This window comes from Rhinoderma darwinii, chromosome 7 (assembly GCF_050947455.1).
Source record: "Rhinoderma darwinii isolate aRhiDar2 chromosome 7, aRhiDar2.hap1, whole genome shotgun sequence".
In the NCBI taxonomy this organism is placed as follows: domain Eukaryota; kingdom Metazoa; phylum Chordata; class Amphibia; order Anura; family Rhinodermatidae; genus Rhinoderma; species Rhinoderma darwinii.
Genome location: NC_134693.1, coordinates 32007728 through 32029695, shown reverse-complemented (window position 1 = coordinate 32029695; position 21968 = coordinate 32007728).

Below are 21968 nucleotides of genomic sequence, written 5' to 3'. Positions count from 1 at the left end.
CTGTATGAGCACACAGCACACACCGAGAAGGCCGCCACTGCCACCAGAGGATCCTCGAGATCTCTGATGGACTAGTCCAACCAAGTGTAAGGTATCATACACACAATGTTATAGCTCCGTACAGGTTCTAAGTTGTACAGAGCAAGAATAGGTATCCTTTGCATGTTTCCAAACCTCTGTGTGATGGCACATATTTGTATGTAGGTATTTTTTGTTAAGCACTTTCAGTGCTGCCATAGAAAAAAATCTTCATCAGATTTTCCCTATAGAACTAAATAGTTAGGAAAATGGTATCCATTCATAGTTAGCCATATAAAAAAGTCTGCACACGTACCATTCAAGTACCGATTTTCTCCTCTAAACTGCTTGTTTTGAAGCATAAAATATATCGAAACTCATATAGTACCAAAAGGAAGACCATATGGATCCCATGCAGCAGTACACATACCTCATGTTATACTTGCACTGTATACCATATGTAAACATACAGTCTAAGGCTGTGTTCACACAGGATGGATACGCTGTCTAAAAGCACCAAGCGTATCCGCCCTCTGCGCCGCAGGGAATTCCGGCCCTCAAAGCGCACTAAACTGTGGTGCAGTTTTTCACCTGGAAGGTCTGCTTCATTAACCGGCCTATTAGCAGGTTGGCCTCCTGAGATAAGATTTCATCCCAGGAGACTGCTACAGTCTGTGATTGGCTGTAGCGGCGGTCACATGGTTATGAAGCATCACCCCAGGGGGACGGCCCTCTGACGTCATCAAGGCTAGCCACATGGGATAAAACATCAGGCTGGAGGGAGAAACACAGACTTCTGGATAAATATGAGTTTTTGTTTTTTTTCTGAGTTGCGTTTTTGCGGCGGGATCGCTGAGAACCTGCAGCAAAAAACACAACAACTGCTATTTGTTGCGTGATTTACCTCCCCATTGAATTCAATGGGGAAAACCGGCAACAAATATGCAGCTTTTGCGCAAATACAATTGACATGCTGCGGAATAAAATTATGCACTTCAGGTCAATTTCTGGGCGATTTTTCCGCTGAGTATTTACGCAGCGTGTGGATGAGATTTGTTTTATCTCATCCACTTTGCTGCTACTGTATTTGCTGCGGATTTTCCGCAACTAATTCCGTTGTAGAAAAACTGCTGTATTTAATAATCCCAGGAGTAGGACCAGTATTTTGTTCCCTTGTGAAAGCCTCTTGGCGTTGTCCCTGGGACACTTTGGAGAAATGGCCTTACCACCTGTTCTATGACCAAATCAATGTAACACCGAGTTGTTAGTGTATCTGAAATGAAGACTAGAGGGCTACCGTACATTATGCCACCCTACACCATAATCCCGCGAGTAGGACTGGTGTGACGTTTCCTTGTGAATGTCTCTTCATGGCACTGCCCACTTGGTCTCCAGACCAATCTCCGGCTATTATTGCGTCCAAGACAAAAGCGTGACTCAACACTGAAGCAAATAGACCTCCATTCTAGCCCCCATTGCCATCATGCTGTGCACCATGATAAAGTTTGGGAGTGGTGACGTGGGGTCAATGGAACACATGCAGCTGGACATCTGGCTCGTAGTCCAAAGTCGTGCAAACGACTTCTGATGGTTTATGTAGACACTGGTTGCTGCCCTAGGCTTAGGATATGATGCCCAATTTCACTTGCACAGGCCATTGTTCCAATTAGACGATCCGCCCATGCAGAGGTTTGCCTCTATTGCTGTCATTCCCATTTGTTGTTGTGCCCCCAACCCCTGAGACGCGCAACGTTGAACAGGGCTGACATCTCGGCCTAGGCGTTTAGCGATCTGCCGGAGTAATAAACCAAGGTCTCTCAGTTCAAGGATTATGTCCCTCTCAGTTTACGACAAGTAGTAATAACTGGCACGTCGACGAACAGGAGGCATCGCACAATAATGCCACATCACTTGATCCGATTTTTGAGGTTTCATGTTTGCAGATCTTACCGACACCTGCTTCCTCGATTCCTTCTTGGTGTTGCAATTTCAATATTGAGGAGTGTATTACAAAACTTATATTTAAAAAAAGCAACCCTATTCAGGTAAATGTGGAGGTGGAGAATTATAGTGAAAACATATTCGCCAGAGTTTTCTTTAAGCTATGCTTTATCAATATATTAAAAAGGGTACAAGGTTTAGACTTGCTTTAGGCTTGGATTAAACGGCCATATAAAGTTGCAGTGAAATCACGGTCATGATACAAGTACAGTTATTCCCTTGGGGGAATCACAAGTATCAAAGTATCACGTTCAACAACACAATTAAAAGCTTTGCCATAGTCATAAGGTTGCATGTAATGTTTTACCCCATAGGGAACAATTGAAGTGGCGTCATGATTGCGGACATAACCTCATGTCAGTGTGTAGCCCATGCCTCCAATATTTATTTTCTTGGATGACGATTATTCATTATTGAGATACATGTCTGCTCTCGGATTCCGCAGGCAGAAATATTTGCTAAAAGGGGAACAGTTTTTCTAAACAATCATTCACTTTGCAACACAAAACCTGCCTTTTTCAGCAGGATTTTCAGTTCAGTGGATCAGATTTCTATTAGTTACAACATTTTTTTATTTCCATTTACACGTGTTTAGTGTTCAGAATGATCATGTTTGTTTTGGCTGAGGTCCTGTGTATAAACATAACCCTAGAGGGAACAGAGACATCAGTCCATACAGTATACGCATCCACTAAAAAACTAAGAAAGTTTTGTTCAGTCAGATTATGTGTCACATTATTTAGGCCAGGTGTACACTTGACAGATTTGTAGCGGATTTTCTATGTGGCATTTGGGTGCACATTGTGGCAGGCACTAGGAGACATTGTAGCTGACTTTTAGGCCTCATGCACACGAATGTGTTTTTGCGGCTGAAATTCACCCGCAAATCTGCGGGTGAATTGCGATCCCATTGATTTCTATGGGCCCATGCACACTACCGTGGTTTCCACGGACGGCGCATTGTCCGGGAGCCTGGACCGCAAAAAGATGGGACATTTCCTATATTGCAAGCATTTTGCGGTCCAGGCTCATTGAAATGAATGTACACAGCCATGTGCACGGCCCGTGGTTTGCGGGCGGCCCACGGGTGACACTCCACGGCCATTCGAGCTGCAAATCATGGCCCGTGCACATCACTACGGTCGTGTGCATGAGGCTTTAGTGATTTTTGGCTGGCCCTGCTAGGGACACTGTAGGGTGGCATTGTGGCTGGCACTGTAATAAATAACTCAGTTGCTGCAGATCTAATTTCTCATTTTAGTCCATCAGCTCCTTCTTCCTCTTCAAAATGTGGTTCTACAACAGCCAAGGCGTGCGTTATAAGCAATAATACACCCCATATTATAAATATTAAACACTTCAAGTTACCTTGGAGTATCCTATTTTTACCAGTTCTTCATTCAGATGCTTTGTTACTTCAATGTTTCACGGTCACAGTAATTTTAGAAGGGCAATGAGTGATCACGTGTTTCTATTCCTAAATTAGGGACCAAGGATTTTACATAGGAAAGAAACATATTGGTTTTGTTGTTGCAGTGTGAGAGGGCACTGATAGATCAAAAAGAATTGTTTCCATTTTATGAAACCAAGTTTTACTATATGTAGTTAGTTGTATTTAAGGAGCTTTTGAATAATTCTAGTCCATTCATCAAAATAAGCAATATGCAGTTATATAATTATACAATTCTCATCAAAATTCAAACTATATGAGTAAGGGCCTGTTCATATTAGCGTTGGGCTTCCGTTTGGCTTTCCATTCATCTATTCCGTCAGAGGTATAGTGTGCAGTATAGTTTCCATTTACATTGAATTAAATGGTATTTTTTTGCTTCAGTTTGCCTCCGTTCCGCAAGGTTTCTGGGTTGTTTTTTTCACGGAAATCTTGGCATAGTGTTTTGCAGAGTATCGTGGTGGAGTGAAACCGAATTCAGTGACACTATGTAAACCTGTCGGTCATGGAGTTGTGCCCCAGCGCAGGAGACGTTTGGCAGCAGGCAAGTAAGTTGAATGACAGAGACCATCATTGAGTTGGCGCATACTAACCTGGGATGTGGAGTCTAAGAAATATCCAGTTCTTCACCCCAACCCTGGCAAGGAGGTATGGACTTTGCCGGGTAGGATTCCCAGGTTACAGTCCCCAGTAGAGTGCCCGATAGATGGTCGGGCTGCAGATGACAGGTTTTCTCACTATCATGGTCAAACAGATCTGGGTCAGTAACACACAGGCAACGTGAGGTCCAGTAATCAGTATCAGGAGACAATCTCAGGATCAAGCCAGAGATGGGTACACAGATTATTGGATAAAGTGGTACAATAGGAAAAACTCCATGAAATTCACCACCAGGGCATAGAATTGAGCAAGAAATTCTAGGAGGTCATAGGTCTCCAACCTATGACGTCATTAACCTGTGGCCAGACCTCGATCCCGTGGCTGAGCCGGGCACAGTGCCGGGAAGGAAGCTGTGGCCTATCCTAGGCAACGGGACACGTGACTGTCTTCTCAATCAGTAAATGGGCAACACTTAAACAAGAAGTATATTAGTAAGTTACTTAATATAGAAATATTGGATGATTGGCATATCATTTTAGGGCGCTGCGTAACCCCTTTAACATTTAGGAGACATTGACATTTGCCCTTTATGAAACATTATTCATGTGGTTTTCCTCCATGTTTTCCAATTTCCCAGCACACTCCAAAACTATGCATGGGATAATTGACTTCTTATGAAAGTGTTCTCAATGACGAAATTGGGAATTTCTTAATCTCGCTGGGGACAGGGACCAATGTGAGTGAATTCCCTGTATATCATTCTGTCATCTTGTCTGAACTGCAATAAACCATTAAAGGACAATATAAATTAGCAAAAATGTAATGTATGGCCTTTAAAATGATCTCAGCGGCTCCTTAGGAATAGACTGTAGATAAGTACTCTGCCCGAATTCACTGTTGCTAACAAAGTGCCAGATTTAATCAGCAACATTTCTACATTTCTTTACCACGTTCCCACCAGAAAATTGTGGATGATGTGGGGTAATCTTAAAGCAGTACTCTCACAAAAATTTTCATTCTCTGGCCCGTTGGAAGGGCACATTATGTAAATTTTGGTGAAGGTAATTTTGTTACCGGTGGCTGTATTTGGGAGTTATCCACTCCCTTGTGGACAGGGCCGGTTTTAGAGAAAGTGTGGCCCTGGGCAAAATTAAAAGTGGGGCCCCAAATCCGGAAATATTGTACCAGCAAGTATTAGTTTTGATTTTTACCACTTCAACAGCGGCACATAGGACACATTTCGCTATGCAGGCGAAACACGTGCTTATGTGGTATTCCCATCTCGGAACAACAGTAAAAACTCCATGAAATTCTCCACCAGGGCACAGAATTGAATAAGAAATTCTAGGAGGTCATAGGTCTCCAACCTATGACGTCATTAACCCGTGGCCAGGCCTTGATCCTGTGGCTGACCCGACACAGTGCAGAGAAGGAAGCTGTGACGTAGCCTAGGCAATGGGACACCAGAACTCCGAAATTGATGAAACAGGAACAATGGCGGGCAGATGCAGCGCCACTGTGAGTAGGGAGTCGCAGTCCCTGGCATACTTCCTGCTGGGGTGGTGGAGTGCCACCGGGGGACCTGCTCCGGCATCTGTAGGCTTCAGAGCTGAAATCTAGTAGCATTCTTTTAATTTCTAGGCTGCTATTTACTATGTGACCTTCCAAGACTTTGAATCATGGTACAAGTGAGCTCCTCTTTTCTAAACTTAAGAGAAGCAGGGCTTTTCCTATTCCTTAAAAATCCAGCCTGCAGGGAAGTTTGTAGTATGTCCTCAACTTACTTAAATGGACAGGGCTTACTATTGGGAAGAATGTATATACAGCAATGATTAGTGCGTCGGGAGGCTCTTTCGTTTAGTGTTATTAGGGCATCTGTTGAATGTAATAAATGGAATGACATTGTCTCCTGTTAAATCTTCAATCACCAGAAAAAAACCTGCATTTTCAATGTCCAGACATGGTCCGATTATAAAGGATCCCATGCCTGACCCTATCACATTGATCACTTTTGCTGTTATTTATATAGGGACAAGCATGTATTTTGTCCGCAATTTTTGGTATTCTGTATAATGTTTCTGTATTATTTGAGAAGACATGCAGCTGTGCAGCCTATGTGACATGAACGCACCTGGGAAAATGAGCCTAGTCTTTGTATTTTTGTTTCATAAACTGCTGTCATTGTTTTATCTTATTCACTAAAAAAAATGTCATTGCTTGGCAACACAAGAGGATAAACAATAGAGATTTGGTAAATGACTCTCTAATATGTTTCCCGCAATCATCTCCATTTGATTTTGTGACAATTGCATGTTTAGTAAGGATTAGCACTAAATCCATATTCCTGGCATAAAATTTTAATATATGGTTTGTTTTCATTGCACTGGAATAAAGGTAAAAAGTTAAAAAACCTAAATTAAATGGCTCTAATAGGGATTATTGTCATAATCCAACCCTAAGTAGTAGGTCGGCATTAACCTAGCTACATTTTGGATGGTACATATGAGCTCCTCCTACGTATCCTGAGGTGACATCTGAAACAATAGTACATGCTGAATAAACTGGCCTCTGGCAGCTTATATAAGCATTCATCATTAAAGGGGTTATCCTGGGAACCAATAAAAAAAAAAAAATCCACAAATCCAGCTGAAAACACCTCTAAGCATGGCACCTTGCGGTTTGAGTGGCCATAAACAGAATTTAGCGTTATTCACAGCACCCCGATGTAACGCCAGAGCCACTGGTCATCTTCCAGTAATGAGGCGGGACTTGCAGTTTCAGCGTGCGCTATAAAACTACAGGTCCGGGCATCTCCTTCTTTCCCCTGGTTTCTCTATCTCTGCCCACATTCTGCATGTGATTGATAGAGTCCTGCCGAGAGAGCAGAGTGAGAGAAAGGGGCTGGCTTTATTCTTCAACAGTGTTAGGGTATGTTCACACGCAAACGCAAAATACGTCTGAAATTACGGAGCTGTTTTCAGGCGAAAACAGCTCCTGAATTTCAGACGTTTTTGCAAGTACTTGCGTTTTTCGCTGCGTATTTTACGGGTGTAATTGGAGCTATTTTTCATTGGAGTCAATGAAAAACGGCTCCAAAAACGTCCCAAGCAGTGTTCTGCACTTCTTTGACGCGGGCGTATCTTTATGCGCCGTCTTTTGACAGCGATGCGTAAAATTACACCTCGTCTGAACAGAACATTGTAAAACCCATTGCAAGCAAAGGGCAGATGTTTGCAGATGTTATGGAGCCGTCTTTTCAGGCGTAATTCGAGGCGTAAAACGCCTGAATTACATCTAAAAATAGGTCGTGTGCACATACCCTAAAAGTGCCAGCCCCCTAGCGATTATGTGATTTGATGACGGCGCCGACACGGAGATCTATCCAATCACGTGGGCCTTTGTTGACCCTATTCACTGCTGAATGAACTACAGGACTTCCTTGAACACGTGACTGTGTTCTAAATCGGCAAATGGGAAACACTTAAATAAGAAGAAGTATATTAGTAAGTTACTCAATATAGAAATATTGGATGATTGGCATATCATTTTAGGGCGCTGCATAACCCCTTTAACTTTTAGCAGACATTGACATTTGCCCCTTATGAAACATTATTCATCTGGTTTTCCTCCATGTTTTCCAATTTCCCAGCACACTCCAAAACCATGCATGGGATAATTGACTTCTTATGAAAGTGTTCTCAATGATGAAATCGGGAATTTCTTAATCTCACTGGGGACAGGGACCAATGCGTGGGAATTCCCTGTATATCATTCTGTCATCTTGTCTGAACTGCAATAAACCATTAAGGGACAATATAAATTAGCAAAAATTTCATGTATGGCATTTAAAATGATCTCAGCGGCTCCTTAGGAATAGACTGTAGATGTAATGGCAGGAAGGAGGTGAAGGGAACAAGTGAGCCCTAATCTACCCACCGCCCTGTCCCTGCCTACTTGCAACAACCCGCCCTAGGCGACGGGGTACAACTTGGCGGCGGTCCCTACGCTGTCTAAGTGCAAGGGAGTACAAACAGGGAACACGCAAGGGAATACAGTAGCCCACGGAACGCCGCGAGGAAACGGAGCGGTGAATGAGCCAGTCAGGATCAGGAAGTAGTGGAGTATACAAACGGGAGCACGGAGCAGAAGCAAGCCAGGGGCAGAGCAACGCAGGATAAACGGAACTGAAGCAAGGCAGAAGCACGGCAGAAGCAGGCTGGAGCAAGGCAGCAGTGGGGCCAGGAATCCAAGAAGAATAACAAGCAAGGAGGAAGAGAAAACGGCAGGTATAAATGGACAGCGGGCGGAGCTAACTCTGACTGACCAGGCCGCGATAGGCTCTCCCACTCCTGAGCCTGCCACCCTGATTGGTGGGAGCAGGTGTCAGTCTCAGAGGTCTGGCCTCAGGTGTCGAATGATTAATCCTGGGAGTATACCCAGACGTAGTTCCTGGCAGATCCTTTACAGTACTCCCCCTTTTATGAGGGGCCACCGGACCCTTACTAAGAGGACCCGGTTTAGTGGGGAAGAGAAGGTGGAACCTCCTTATCAATACCCCAGCGTGAACATCTCGAGCAGGTACCCAAGTCCTCTCCTCCGGCCCGTATCCTCTCCAATGGACCAGGTACTGGAGGGAGCCCTGGATCATCCTACTGTCCACAATCTTGGCCACCTCGAATTCCACCCCCTCAGGGGTGAGAACGGGAACAGGAGGTTTCCTCGAGGGGGACCAGGACGGGGAGCAGCGTTTCAGGAGGGAGGCATGGAAGACGTCGTGTATGCGAAAGGATGGGGGCAGCTCCAGACGGAAGGATACAGGGTTGAGGACTTCAATGACCTTATAAGGTCCAATAAATCGGGGAGCAAACTTCCTGGACGGGACCTTAAGGCGCAAGTTCCTCGACGACAACCACACCAGATCCCCGACGACAAACCGGGGGTTAGCAGAACGTCTACAATCAGCCTGAATCTTTTGTACGCTCTGGGACGCCTCTAGGTTCTTCTGAACCTGGGCCCAGACTGTGCACAGTTCCCGATGAACGTCCTCTACCTCGGGATTATTGGAACAACCAGGGGAAACGGAGGAGAACCTAGGATTAAACCCGAAATTACAGAAAAACGGGAAGACCCCTGACGAGTTACTGACCCGGTTATTCAGGGAAAATTCGGCGAGGGGAAGGAATGAGACCCAATCAAATTGACAGTCAGAAATGAAACACCTTAAATATTGTTCCAGGGATTGGTTAGTCCTTTCCGTTTGGCCATTAGTTTCGGGATGGAAGGCGGAGGAGAAGGATAGATCAATCTCCAACTTTTTACAAAAAGCTCTCCAAAATAAGGAAACAAATTGTACCCCTCTGTCCGAAACTATATTGACTGGGGCCCCATGGAGACGCAGAATGTGTTTCACAAACAAAGACGCTAACGTCTTGGCGTTAGGTAGTTTCTAAAGGGGCACAAAGTGGCACATCTTGCTGAAGCGGTCTACTACCACCCACACCACCGACTTGCCCTGAGATGGAGGCAAATCGGTGATAAAATCCATGGAGATATGGGTCCAAGGTCTCTGGGGTATGGGCAAGGAACGTAGTAAGCCCGCAGGTCGGGACCTAGGGGTCTTGGACCTAGCACAGACCTCACAAGCGGCGACGTAAGCCCTAACGTCTTTAGGCAACCCAGGCCACCAATAGTTTCTGGTAATGAGGAGTTTGGTACCCAAGATGCCAGGATGACCAGATAGAGCGGAGTCATGGTTTTCCCTGAGTACCCTTAGCCGGTATTGCAGGGGGACAAACAGTTTGTCCCCAGGGAGGTTCCCGGGAGCTGAACCTTGATCAGCCGCGATGTCAGAGGCTAAGTCAGAATCAGTGGCAGAAACAATTATACCAGGGGGTAAAATACAAGCAGGATCCTTCTCAGAAGGAGGATTAGCCATGAAACTACGTGACAGTGCATCAGCCTTAATATTTTTGGACCCAGCCCTATAGGTAACCAAGAAATTAAATCTGGTAAAGAACAGTGCCCAACGAGCTTGTCTAGGATTAAGCCTCCGGGCAGATTCTAGGAAAACCAGATTCTTGTGGTCAGTAAGGACCGTTACCTGGTGTCTGGCCCCCTCCAAGAAGTGACGCCACTCTTCAAAAGCCCATTTAATGGCTAAAAGTTCGCGGTTGCCAATATCATAGTTACAGTCCGTGGGCGAAAACTTCCTAGAGAAGTAAGCACAGGGGCGGAGATGGGTGAGGGAGCTGGTACCCTGGGACAAGACGGCCCCCACTCCCACCTCGGACGCGTCAACCTCCACAATAAATGGCTCCCTTTGGTTGGGCTGAACCAGCACGGGGGCCGAGATAAAGCACTTCTTGAGGGTCTCAAAAGCCTGGACGGCCTCAGGGGGCCAATGGAGGACATCAGCACCCTTGCGAGTGAGGTCCGTAAGAGGCTTAGCGACGACCGAGAAGTTGGCAATAAATCTCCTGTAATAGTTAGCGAACCCCAAAAAACACTGTAGCGCCTTCAGGGAGGCAGGTTGGACCCATTCCGCCACAGCCTGAACCTTGGCAGGGTCCATGCGGAATTCATGAGGAGTGAGGATTTTACCTAAAAATGGTATCTCCTGTACCCCAAACACACATTTTTCGGTCTTCGCAAACAGATTATTTTCCCGAAGGACCTGGAGGACCTTTCTGACATGCTCCACGTGCGAGGACCAGTCCTTGGAAAACACCAGTATGTCATCAAGGTACACTACAAGAAAATTACCCAGGTAATCTCTCAGAATTTCATTAATAAAATTCTGGAAGACGGCAGGGGCATTACACAACCCAAAGGGCATGACTAGGTATTCGAAATGACCTTCGGGCGTGTTGAACGCAGTTTTCCACTTATCCCCCTCTTTGATGCGGATAAGGTTATATGCCCCCCGTAGATCGAAGCCAGCACCTACAGGAGAAGTCGAGGGGCGAATGAAACCCTTGGCCAGGCATTCTTGGATATACTCCCTCATAGCTTTACGTTCAGGACATGAAAGATTAAATATCCTCCCCTTAGGAAGCTTGGCACCAGGCACCAAATCGATGGCGCAATCGTAATCTCTATGAGGGGGCAACACCTCGGAGGCCTCCTTAGAAAACACATCAGCGAAGTCCTGAACAAACTCAGGAAGCGTGTTTACCTCCTCCCGGGGAGAAATAGAGTTAACCGAAAGACATGACATCAGGCAATCACTACCCCATTTGGTGAGATCCCCAGTATTCCAATCAAACGTGGGATTATGCAGCTGCAACCAGGGAAGACCTAATACCAGATCGGACGATAATCCCTGCATCACCAGTACAGAGCACTGCTCCAAATGCATGGAGCCAACACGGAGTTCAAAAACAGGAGTATGCTGAGTAAAATAACCATTAGCAAGAGGAGTGGAGTCGATACCCACTACCGGGATAGGATAAGGTAAATCAATAAAAGGCATTTTTAGAGACATAGCAAATTCCACAGACATGATATTAGCAGATGAGCCCGAATCCACGAAGGCACTGCCAGTGGCAGACCGGCCAGCAAACGAGACCTGAAAGGGAAGCAAAATCTTATTGCGTTTAGTATTAACGGGAAATACCTGTGCGCCCAAGTGACCTCCCCGATGATCACTTAGGCGCAGAAGTTTTCCGGCTGCTTATTCTTGCGCCTGGGACAGGTGTTCAGTAGATGCTTGTCGTCCCCACAATAGAAGCAGAGACCATTCTTCCTGCGAAACTCTCTACGTTGTCGAGGGGACATGGAGGCCCCGAGTTGCATAGGTACCTCCGAGTCCTCCGTGGAAGAGCGAGGAGACGGGACCTCGGGGGGAATCGCAGGGCAGTCAGAGGGGAAAACATTGAAACGTTCAAGCTGATGTTCCCTGAGACGTCGGTCAAGTCGTACTGCTAGGGCCATAACCTGGTCTAGGGAGTCAGAAGAGGGGTAGCTAACCAGCAGATCCTTCAGGGCGTCAGATAATCCTAACCTAAACTGGCACTTTAGGGCCAGGTCGTTCCACCGAGAAGCTACGCACCACTTTCTAAAATCAGAACAGTATTCCTCAACAGGTCTCCCACCCTGACGTAAGGTCACCAGCTGACTCTCGGCTAAGGCAGTCCTGTCAGTCTCGTCGTAAATGAGACCGAGGGCAGAGAAAAACCGATCAACGGAGGAAAGTTCAGGGGCGTCAGGAGCCAAGGAGAAGGCCCACTCTTGGGGCCCTTCCTGGAGTCGGGATATAATGATACCCACCCGCTGGTTCTCGGAACCTGAGGAGTGAGGTCTTAGGCGGAAATAAAGTCTGCAACTCTCCCGGAAGGAGAGAAAAGTCTTACGGTCCCCTGAGAACCGGTCAGGTAACTTGAGGTTGGGTTCTAAAGGTGAGGTGAGGGGTACTACAAAGGCAGCGTCAGACTGATTGACCCTCTGAGCCAGGGCCTGGACCTGTAGGGAGAGGCCCTGCATCTGCTGGGTCAGGGTCTCAAGGGGGTCCATGATAGCGTCAGCGTAGAAGAAATGGTAGACTAGGTAAGGGCTTGTTATTATGTAATGGCAGGAAGGAGGTGAAGGGAACAAGTGAGCCCTAATCTACCCACCGCCCTGTCCCTGCCTACTTGCAACGACCCGCCCTAGGCGACGGGGTACAACTTGGCGGCGGTCCCTACGCTGTCTAAGTGCAAGGGAGTACAAACAGGGAACACGCAAGGGAATACAGTAGCCCACGGAACGCCGCGAGGAAACGGAGCGGTGAATGAGCCAGTCAGGATCAGGAAGTAGTGGAGTATACAAACGGGAGCACGGAGCAGAAGCAAGCCAGGGGCAGAGCAACGCAGGATAAACGGAACTGAAGCAAGGCAGAAGCACGGCAGAAGCAGGCTGGAGCAAGGCAGCAGTGGGGCCAGGAATCCAAGAAGAATAACAAGCAAGGAGGAAGAGAACACGGCAGGTATAAATGGCCAGGGGGCGGAGCTAACTCTCACTGACCAGGCCGCGATAGGCTCTCCCACACCTGAGCCTGCCACCCTGATTGGTGGGAGCAGGTGTCAGTCTCAGAGGTCTGGCCTCAGGTGTCGACTGATTAATCCTGGGAGTATACCCAGACGTAGTGCCTGGCAGATCCTTTACAGTAGATAAATACTTTGCCCGAATTCACTGTTGCTAATAAAGTGGCAGATTTAATCAGCAACATTTCTAAGTTTCTTTACCACGTGCCCGCCAGAGAATTGTGGATGATGTGGGGTAATCTTAAAGAAGCACTCCCACAAAAATTTGCATTCTCTGGCCCGTTGGAAGGGCACATTATGTAAATTGTGGTGAAGGTAATTTTCTTACCGGTGGCTGTATTTGGGAGTTAGCCACTCCCTTGTGGACAGGGCCGGTTTTAGACAAAGTGTGGCCCTGTGCAGAATTAAAAGTGGGGCCCCAAATCCAGAAATATTGTACCAACAAGTATTCGTTTTTGTTTTTACCACTTCAACAGCGGCACATAGGTCAAATTTCGCTATGCAGGCGAAACACGTGCTTATGTGGTATTCCCATCTCTGACATTTATGGCTTATCCACAGGACAACCCACTGGGCTCTGGCCACTGTCTGCGCTAGATCCATGGGAGTTTCAGAAACAGAGTAGGAGAACGCGCTCACTTGTTTCTGGAAAATCCAGCCACCTCGTCATATAGTGGCCAGAGCCCAGCAACAGAAGGTAGAACGAGGGTCAGGGGGCCCTGTTCTAGAGAAAGGTGTGGGTCCCAGAGGTAGGACCCACATCTGACTTAGGTCATATGACCATTTTCGCCTGTTACTCTCTACTACTGTAAGTGTACCACTCATCTCCTCTCATTTCTACACTGCGACCAGTGTTTTATATAGGTCCTGTATACATCGAAATGTCACACAAGTGAGGACTGCTTTAACATAGTAAAACTTCCTTAAACTTCAAACTGTTGCTGCTTACTTACCCTCCTATGGCTTCTCTTTAGCTCCGGCCACCACTGTACTGTGTCCTGACGCCGAAATCATGACGTCGTGTAGCCTGCTGAGCACTATATCCTGTCGCTGGACATAGTGCACAGGACATACAGGCTGAGTCTGACAAGGCTATCGGCGGATTTGCGATTCGTGGGGAATTTATTCAGACCGAAACGCATTTCAGGGCCGATTTGATAGAATCGGGCGGAAACAAATTACGAGAAATTCGCTCATCACTAGTAAGTATGCTGGTGCAGCAATCCTGCCTCCTGGAGTCCATTGTCGAACTGGGGTACTTTGGGCCCACCAGGAATCACTTTTTTCACAAATGTCTGGGGTGCTGACATTTTTTTCACATTACACATATATACATGCACAGTACACATATACATTCATATTACACATACTGTATATACATACATATTACACAGATTACACAGATTACACAATGTATATACATGTTACACACATTACACATACTGTATATACACACATATTACACAAACACACACACACACACACACACACACACATTAAACATACATACAGATACATATTACACACACATGATATTACACATATACAGTATACATATTACAGAAGTATATACATAACACATACAGTATATACATACAAACACCTTACACACATAACATATATGCACATTATACACACACACACATATTTGCACACACATTACACATAAGGGCCTTTTACACCGGCTGACAATCGGACGATGCAGCGAACGCCGATCAACAAGACATCGTTGATCGGTGCTCGTTTGCTCCTGTCACACGGAGCTATGGATGGGGATGGGCGGTCCTTACTCCGATCGCTCGTCCCCATTAATTATTGTCATGTCGGCAGCGCATTTCCCTTTCTACACAGGGAGACGTGCTGCCGACAACGATAATATTAACACTTTTTTAAAACGATACGATCAGAAGATGATCGACCATTTGCTCATTAATCTGCTAATCGCTGCCCTGTTTACACAGGGCAATTATCGGCAACGAGCACTATACGAACGCTCGTCTGCACAGTAATCGCCCAGTGTAAAACCCCCTTTAGATTAACGTTTTCTGTAGATGAAGTTTGGTCTGTGAAGGAGTATTGACACCACAGTACAGGAAACCTATTGTGTTTGAGTGTCTGCAGTCTCCCTCCCTCTCATGTCTGGCCCGACTGCCAAATGCCCAAGTTACAACAAGCTAGGCTGTTGTATTTGCAAGGCAGGAGTGGGAGGTGATGCAGGTCGTGAAAGAAACTGAGCAACTAGCCGAGTCTGACAGTGGGCGGGGCTTCCTCGCCTGCTAGCATACAGTGCTGTCAGCATGGAGAGAGCAGTCCTGGGCTCACAGTCTCTACCCGCTGTCACTGTTTTTCAGTGGCACGCGGGCTCGCCTTCTCGGCCGGGCAGCTGAACTGCAGTGCTGAAGCTGCTGAGCGCTCTTTCAGTATTGGGGCCTAATGCCGACCCTGCTTCTAGTCCTCAGCTGTGTCATGTGACCAGAAATAGGACTCTCCAACTGCCACAGCGTCTTATGTCTCGCTTGGTTTCTGATCTGCCTTACAGCCGAGCAGTTGATGTACGGACTCAATACAAAGTATATGGGCCTGTACACTGACTACTTAGCTTTCCGAGAAAAGGCGATCAGAAACGAAGCGGCACAGCGCTCACCTGAGTTTATGCTCAGACCAGAAGTCAGTTGACCGGCTTCCTTTCAACTACAATGTGACACCCTTCCCTTGCTGAGCCTGATTGTGAATAGTCGCTCTACGTGATGATGCCCACCCAACAACACCCCCCCCCCCCCCCCCGATTAAACTCAAGTGAACGGGGGCATTTAAGCAAATGTAGTGGCAGCCGCTGCATTTGCGCACACAAGGAACAACTTTCACATCACTGAATAAAGAAAAAGAAGCATCCAAGATTGCAGCTGGCCCCATTTCTTTTAAACATGTTTTCAAACCATAGTGTAGTGTCATGTTTCTATATTTAAGGCATGAGGCACAGAACAAAGAGATCCCACTCCTATTTGTCTGCGCTGTGAATAGTACTGATCGTAGAGCATTAGGGCCGATCCCGGCCGTTACTGCGGGAGTTTGGCTGTCAATCACATTCAAACTCTAGCAGGTGATAGCGCACGCAAAGCGGTTATGCCCACATGATTGCGATGACATACATGGGAAGGTGTTAATACTATAGTTTATACCAGAGATATTTATGTAATAATAATATTGCCATAAATTATAGATTTCTAACTTACGTATACACTACCGTTCAAAAGTTTGGGGTCACCCAGACAATTTTGTGTTTTCCATGAAAACTCACACTTATATTTATCAAATGTGTTGCAAAATGACTAGAAAATATAGTCAAGACATTGACAAGGTTAGAAATAATGATTTTTATTTCAAATAATAATTTTCTCCTTCAAACTTTGCTTTCGTCAAAGAATGCTCCATTTGCAGCAATTACAGCATTGCAGACCTTTGGCATTCTAGCTGTTAATTTGCTGAGGTAATCGGGAGAAATTTCACCCCATGCTTCCAGAAGCCCCTCCCACAAGTTGGATTGGCTTGATGGGCACTTCTTGCGTACCCTACGGTCAAGCTGCTCCCACAACAGCTCTATGGGGTTGAGATCTGGTGACTGCGCTGGCCACTCCATTACAGATAGAATACCAGCTGCTGGCTTCTTCCCTAAATAGTTCTTGCATAATTTGGAGGTGTGCTTTGGGTCATTGTCCTGTTGTAGGATGAAATTGGCTCCAATCAAGCGCTGTCCACAGGGTATGGCATGGCGTTGCAAAATGGAGTGATAGCCTTCCTTATTCAAAATCCCATTTACCTTGTACAAATCTCCCACTTTACCAGCACCAAAGCAACCCCAGACCATCACATTACCTCCACCATGCTTGACAGATGGCGTCAGGCACTCTTCCAGCATCTGTTCAGTTGTTCTTCGTCTCACAAATGTTCTTCTGTGTGATCCAAACACCTCAAACTTCGATTCGTCTGTCCATAACACTTTTTTCCAATATTTCTCTGTCCAATGTCTGTGTGCTTTTGCCCATATTAATCTTTTCCTTTTATTAGCCAGTCTCAGATATGGCTTTTTCTTTGCCACTCTGCCCTGAAGGCCAGCATCCCGGAGTCGCCTCTTCATTGCAGACGTTGACACTGGCGTTTTGCGGGTACTATTTAATGAACCTGCCAGTTTAGGACCTGTGAGGCGTCTATTTCTCAAACTAGAGACTCTAATGTACTTGTCTTATTGCTCAGTTGTGCAGCGGGGCCTCCCACTTCTCTTTCTACTCTGGTTAGAGCCTGTTTGTGCTGTCCTCTGAAGGGAGTAGTACACACCGTTGTAGGAAATCTTCAGTTTCTTGGCAATTTCTCGCATGGAATAGCCTTCATTTCTAAGAACAAGAATAGACTGTCGAGTTTCATATGAAAGCTCTCTTTTTTTAAGGAAATTTCTAAGTGATCCCAAACTTTTGAACGGTAGTGTACATCTATGGTCCTGGTTTGTCCTGGAGTCTTTCTGGCTTTGCTTGCCATTCTGTAATAATAGTATCTGTTTATATAATTAGAAGTAATATACTGTTTGGATGGTTTCATAGGTTGCCCACTAATATGTTTTTAAAGTGTATAAAGGAACAAGAAGACCCAGAGGAAGGGCTTATCTAGACGAACGTGTAATACGTCCGTGCAACGCGCGTGATTTTCACGCGTGTCGCACGGGTGTCCGCTGCGTAAAACTCACGACATTTGCTATATTTCTGCGTTTCTCGCGCATCAAACATACAAACAGAGTGTCATAATGATGGCGGCTGCGCGAAAATGACGCAGCCGCGCATCATCTGGTGATGACACACGGAGCTGTTAAGTACCTCCTGCGTGCGCAAAACGCCGCGTTTTTTGCGCGAGCAAAGCGCACACGCTCGTGCAAATCCAGCCAAAACCTATACATGCAAACAAGCCCAAAATTAACAATATACAAGCTCCATGCAGATGCTGCAGATGTTGCAGAATTGAACTCAGTACCCTAGTGCTATAAGGCTAACACGTTTTCCATATGAATCTCATCCACTGTAATGTAAAAATAGTTTGAAAATAAAACATGACCATATTCCTGTGCCTGCCCATCACTTAGTTTCTAAATTACCATGAATTATGGAATGATTAATTATTAGAAGAAACAAAATTAAGGCCAGCTCTTTAGGTTTACATATTAAAAGATTAACATTATTCTGTTTGTGAACCTTTTCTCCCTGTCAAGGGGTGATTCTAATGATACGTGGGTTGAGTGAAGAGTAAACATAATATTCTGAGAGCCCATCAACCCGCAATGCTAAAAATACCCATGTTTCAGCTTGTGGCACTGAGCTGTAGATTAGGAAAATGTTAAGAGTACAGGAGGTGGAGGGGGGATGCACGGCCTGCAGCGTTTTTACAGAAAGAAAATTTGAAATAATGAACTGTGACATTGCTAAAATAGTCCGTACTGGATGAGAAAGCTTTTCTACTGCAAAAATTTTAATGAGAACATCCAACAGATAAACTCTTTTAATACCTGCAGATATTTCTGTATCTGTTAGTAACTGTGTATCCTAACTATAATCAAAATGTTAATACATATGTTATTAATTGTACCCACGCACACAGCAGTGGATAGTAATACAACCAGCAGTGTCATGGTGCCAGGGCATAGCAGGACAACGCCACAGTAGTTTTTTGGAAGCTGGGGGGTGTTAGGGCGCTCTAAAAAGAAGCCCCCTGCACAATAGATGTGGTTTTTATTGTAATAACTAAAACAACTGCCTGTATCTCTCCTCGGCAGCCACAAATGACATCTCTGCGCAGAGTGTCAGACGGGCCTAGGCAGCGAGCTGCTTTTATCCGGCAGCAGAGCAGAGAGAAATTGTTTCCCTGCCCTGCTGCTTACTCTTGTTGGTTGCCTGGTACATAACATTAATGGGCCGTCCCGTCTCGGTGTCCCAAGGCTGTGTAGCAGCTCCGTCCATCGCGGGAACGGGGCTAGGTAAGTAGAATTGTTTCTGTGTTTGTGGAGCTGTGTGGCACCATCTACAAGGGGAGCTGTGTAGTACCATCTACAAGGGGGGCTGTGTAGCACTATTTACAAGAAGGGGCTGTATGGCACTGTCTACAGGGGGGCTGTGTGGCACTATATACAGTGGGGGGCTGTGTAGATCTATGTACAAGAGGGGCTGTGTTGCACTGTCTACGGCACTGTGTAGCACTGTCTACAGGAGAGGCTGTATGGCACTGTCTACAGGGGGGCTGTGTGTCACTGTCTACAGTAGGGGGTCTGTGTGGCACTATATATACATTGGAGGGCTATGTAACACTATGTATAAGGGGGGCTGTGTGGTACCATGTACAAGGGAAATATGAAGAAAAGAGAGACTGCAGCACTCCAAATAGAATATTTTTTTCCTTTAGCTCATCAAAACGTGGACTTGCAACGTTTCAACCCTGTCAGGGTCTTTCTCAAGCATAATGACTAGTGTGGCACTCTCCTCAGTGGGGGCTGTGTGGCACTACCTAAAGTAAGAGGCTGTGTGGCACTATCTACAGTGGGGGGGGGGCTGTGTGGCACTATCTACAAGAGGGAGGGTCTGTGTGGCACTATTTAAAAGAGTGGACTGTGTGTGGCACTATCTATCAGTGGGAGCTGTGTGTGGTACTATCTACAGTGGGGGCTGTGGCAGTATCTACAGGGGGCTGTGTGGCATTATCTACAGAGGGCAGCGTGTGCCAATATCTACAGGGGGCTGCGTGGCAGTATCTACAGGGGGGCTGTGGCTATATCTACAGATGGCAGTGTGTGGCAGTATCCACAGGGGCTGTGGCAGTATCTACAGGGGCTGTGTGACATTATCTACAGAGGGTTGGGTGTGGAACTATCTACAGGAGGCTGTGTGTGGCACTATCTACAGGGAGCTGTTTGCGGCAATATTACTGTGTGGGGCCTATAGGGGGATACTATTATAGTGTGTGGCACCGAGTGGGGCATTATTTCCATCTGGGGCACTATAAATGGTGAGGTTTTTGTAATGGGTGGGGAGGTGCTAGAAAAGTGAGAAGCCAAAGATGTTTGTGCAAATTCTGCAGAGCTAATTCGGAAGAGGGGAGTCGGGAGATGGCGTGAGGGCAATCTGAGCCAGATGAAGAAGAAAAGGTAAAGTGAGCGACTCCAATCTGAGAAGATGTCACCGGTGAGTCACTGGATTTTGGTATTGTATTAAAGGAGTTTTCCCATCTTAGACATTTATGGCGTATACACAGGAAATTCCAAAAATGTCTGATAGATGTGGGTCCCAGCTCTGGGACCTGCACTTATATTAATAACTGGCTGCATAATCCAGACAGAAACTAGTGGAGAGAGGGTTGCGCATGCGTTATTTGCAATCACAATTTATATTACAACATTGTTACTGATCAGTCAGTTTCCCTGCTTAAAATTTCGGCCAAAACTGCTTTTGCAAGATCACGCAGCGTCAAAATTATGCAATACCTTACCACAGTCCCTATTTATAAAGCCTTTATTTGCATGATGACGCCCATAATAGCCATCTCTGCTGCTTCAGATATTATAGCCCTGCCACTATTTTTTAGGATGACACACCTGAAAAAAACAAATATATTGCATTAACCAAGTGACTTGTGGCTAAAAGCTCAAAAATTTACCATTTAACCATTTAGCAAACTACCCATACTCAAAAAGATATGGGCAAGGTCAGGCTCTTTCAAACTCACTATGCTACAATGCTTCGTTCACATCTGGATCAAGGGGGTTCCATTCATGGGTTGCCTCAGACCTTTTCATCAGTGGAACCCACGAACAGAAACTAAACAGAACCCATAGCTTTCCGTTAGCATTACCATTGATTTCAATGCTAACACTTCCGTTGCTAATGGTTTCAGTTTGTCTCTGTTCCGTAAGTTTTGCGTTCTTTTGACGGAATCAATAGCGTAGTCGACTGCTTGCGTTTTTAATAAACAAAAAGTAGCAGAGCTGTAAAACTCCTATTTTGAAAGGAAGCAACAGTATCCATCTTCTCGTCCAAGGAAGTTTGAGGATAATGCTAAATCTTCAATTCACGTACGTATCTCGGTTAATCCTTACTCTTAGCCAAAGATCGCTGTGTTGCGCTGCCTGCCTCACAGGTAACCTAAGTCAATGTGGTCACTTTCCGACCTACAAGTAGTCGCAACTCCACAGTCGCAAAAAGTCCAGCTGGTTTGAACTCCTTGTGACTGTGGTGTCGCGGTCGTGGCAACTTGCGGCTCACAAAGCGACCACATTGGCTTTCATTAACTGCGATGCAGGCATGTCGACAGCTATTTCTGTACAAGCGATCTGTGTCGCAGCCACAGTCACCATGTACTCTTAGGGAGAGTACAGAGGACCTTCCAGTGGGCTAACACAATAATGGGCCCCAGAGGTCCATCACTTGCCACAATAGTCTATTTCTTATGGGCTGATTTACAAATAACCTATTAGATTAGACCTTATGGATGAAACTTGTGTTCTGTATAGATGGAGGGTGGGGACTCAGAATCAAACCGACATAAACACAAAGCTGAACTGGGCACTATACTGAAACCGAAAAATAGGAAAATTAGCAATGCTAGTCTATAGTATAATTAATCCGATTTTTATAAAAAAATAACAGACAAAACTTTGAGACATTTTTAAGAGTCAAAATTAGACACAGATAATTCCGTTAATATAGTTGTTAGGAAAAATCATTCATATTGATACATTTTGTGTCTATTGAAACAAAATGGCAGTTGACATCCACTCGCCATCTGCTCTTACTTTAATGGGCCGGCTATATTCTATACTCTGACATCCCTATCTACATCCTGCAAAACGCAAC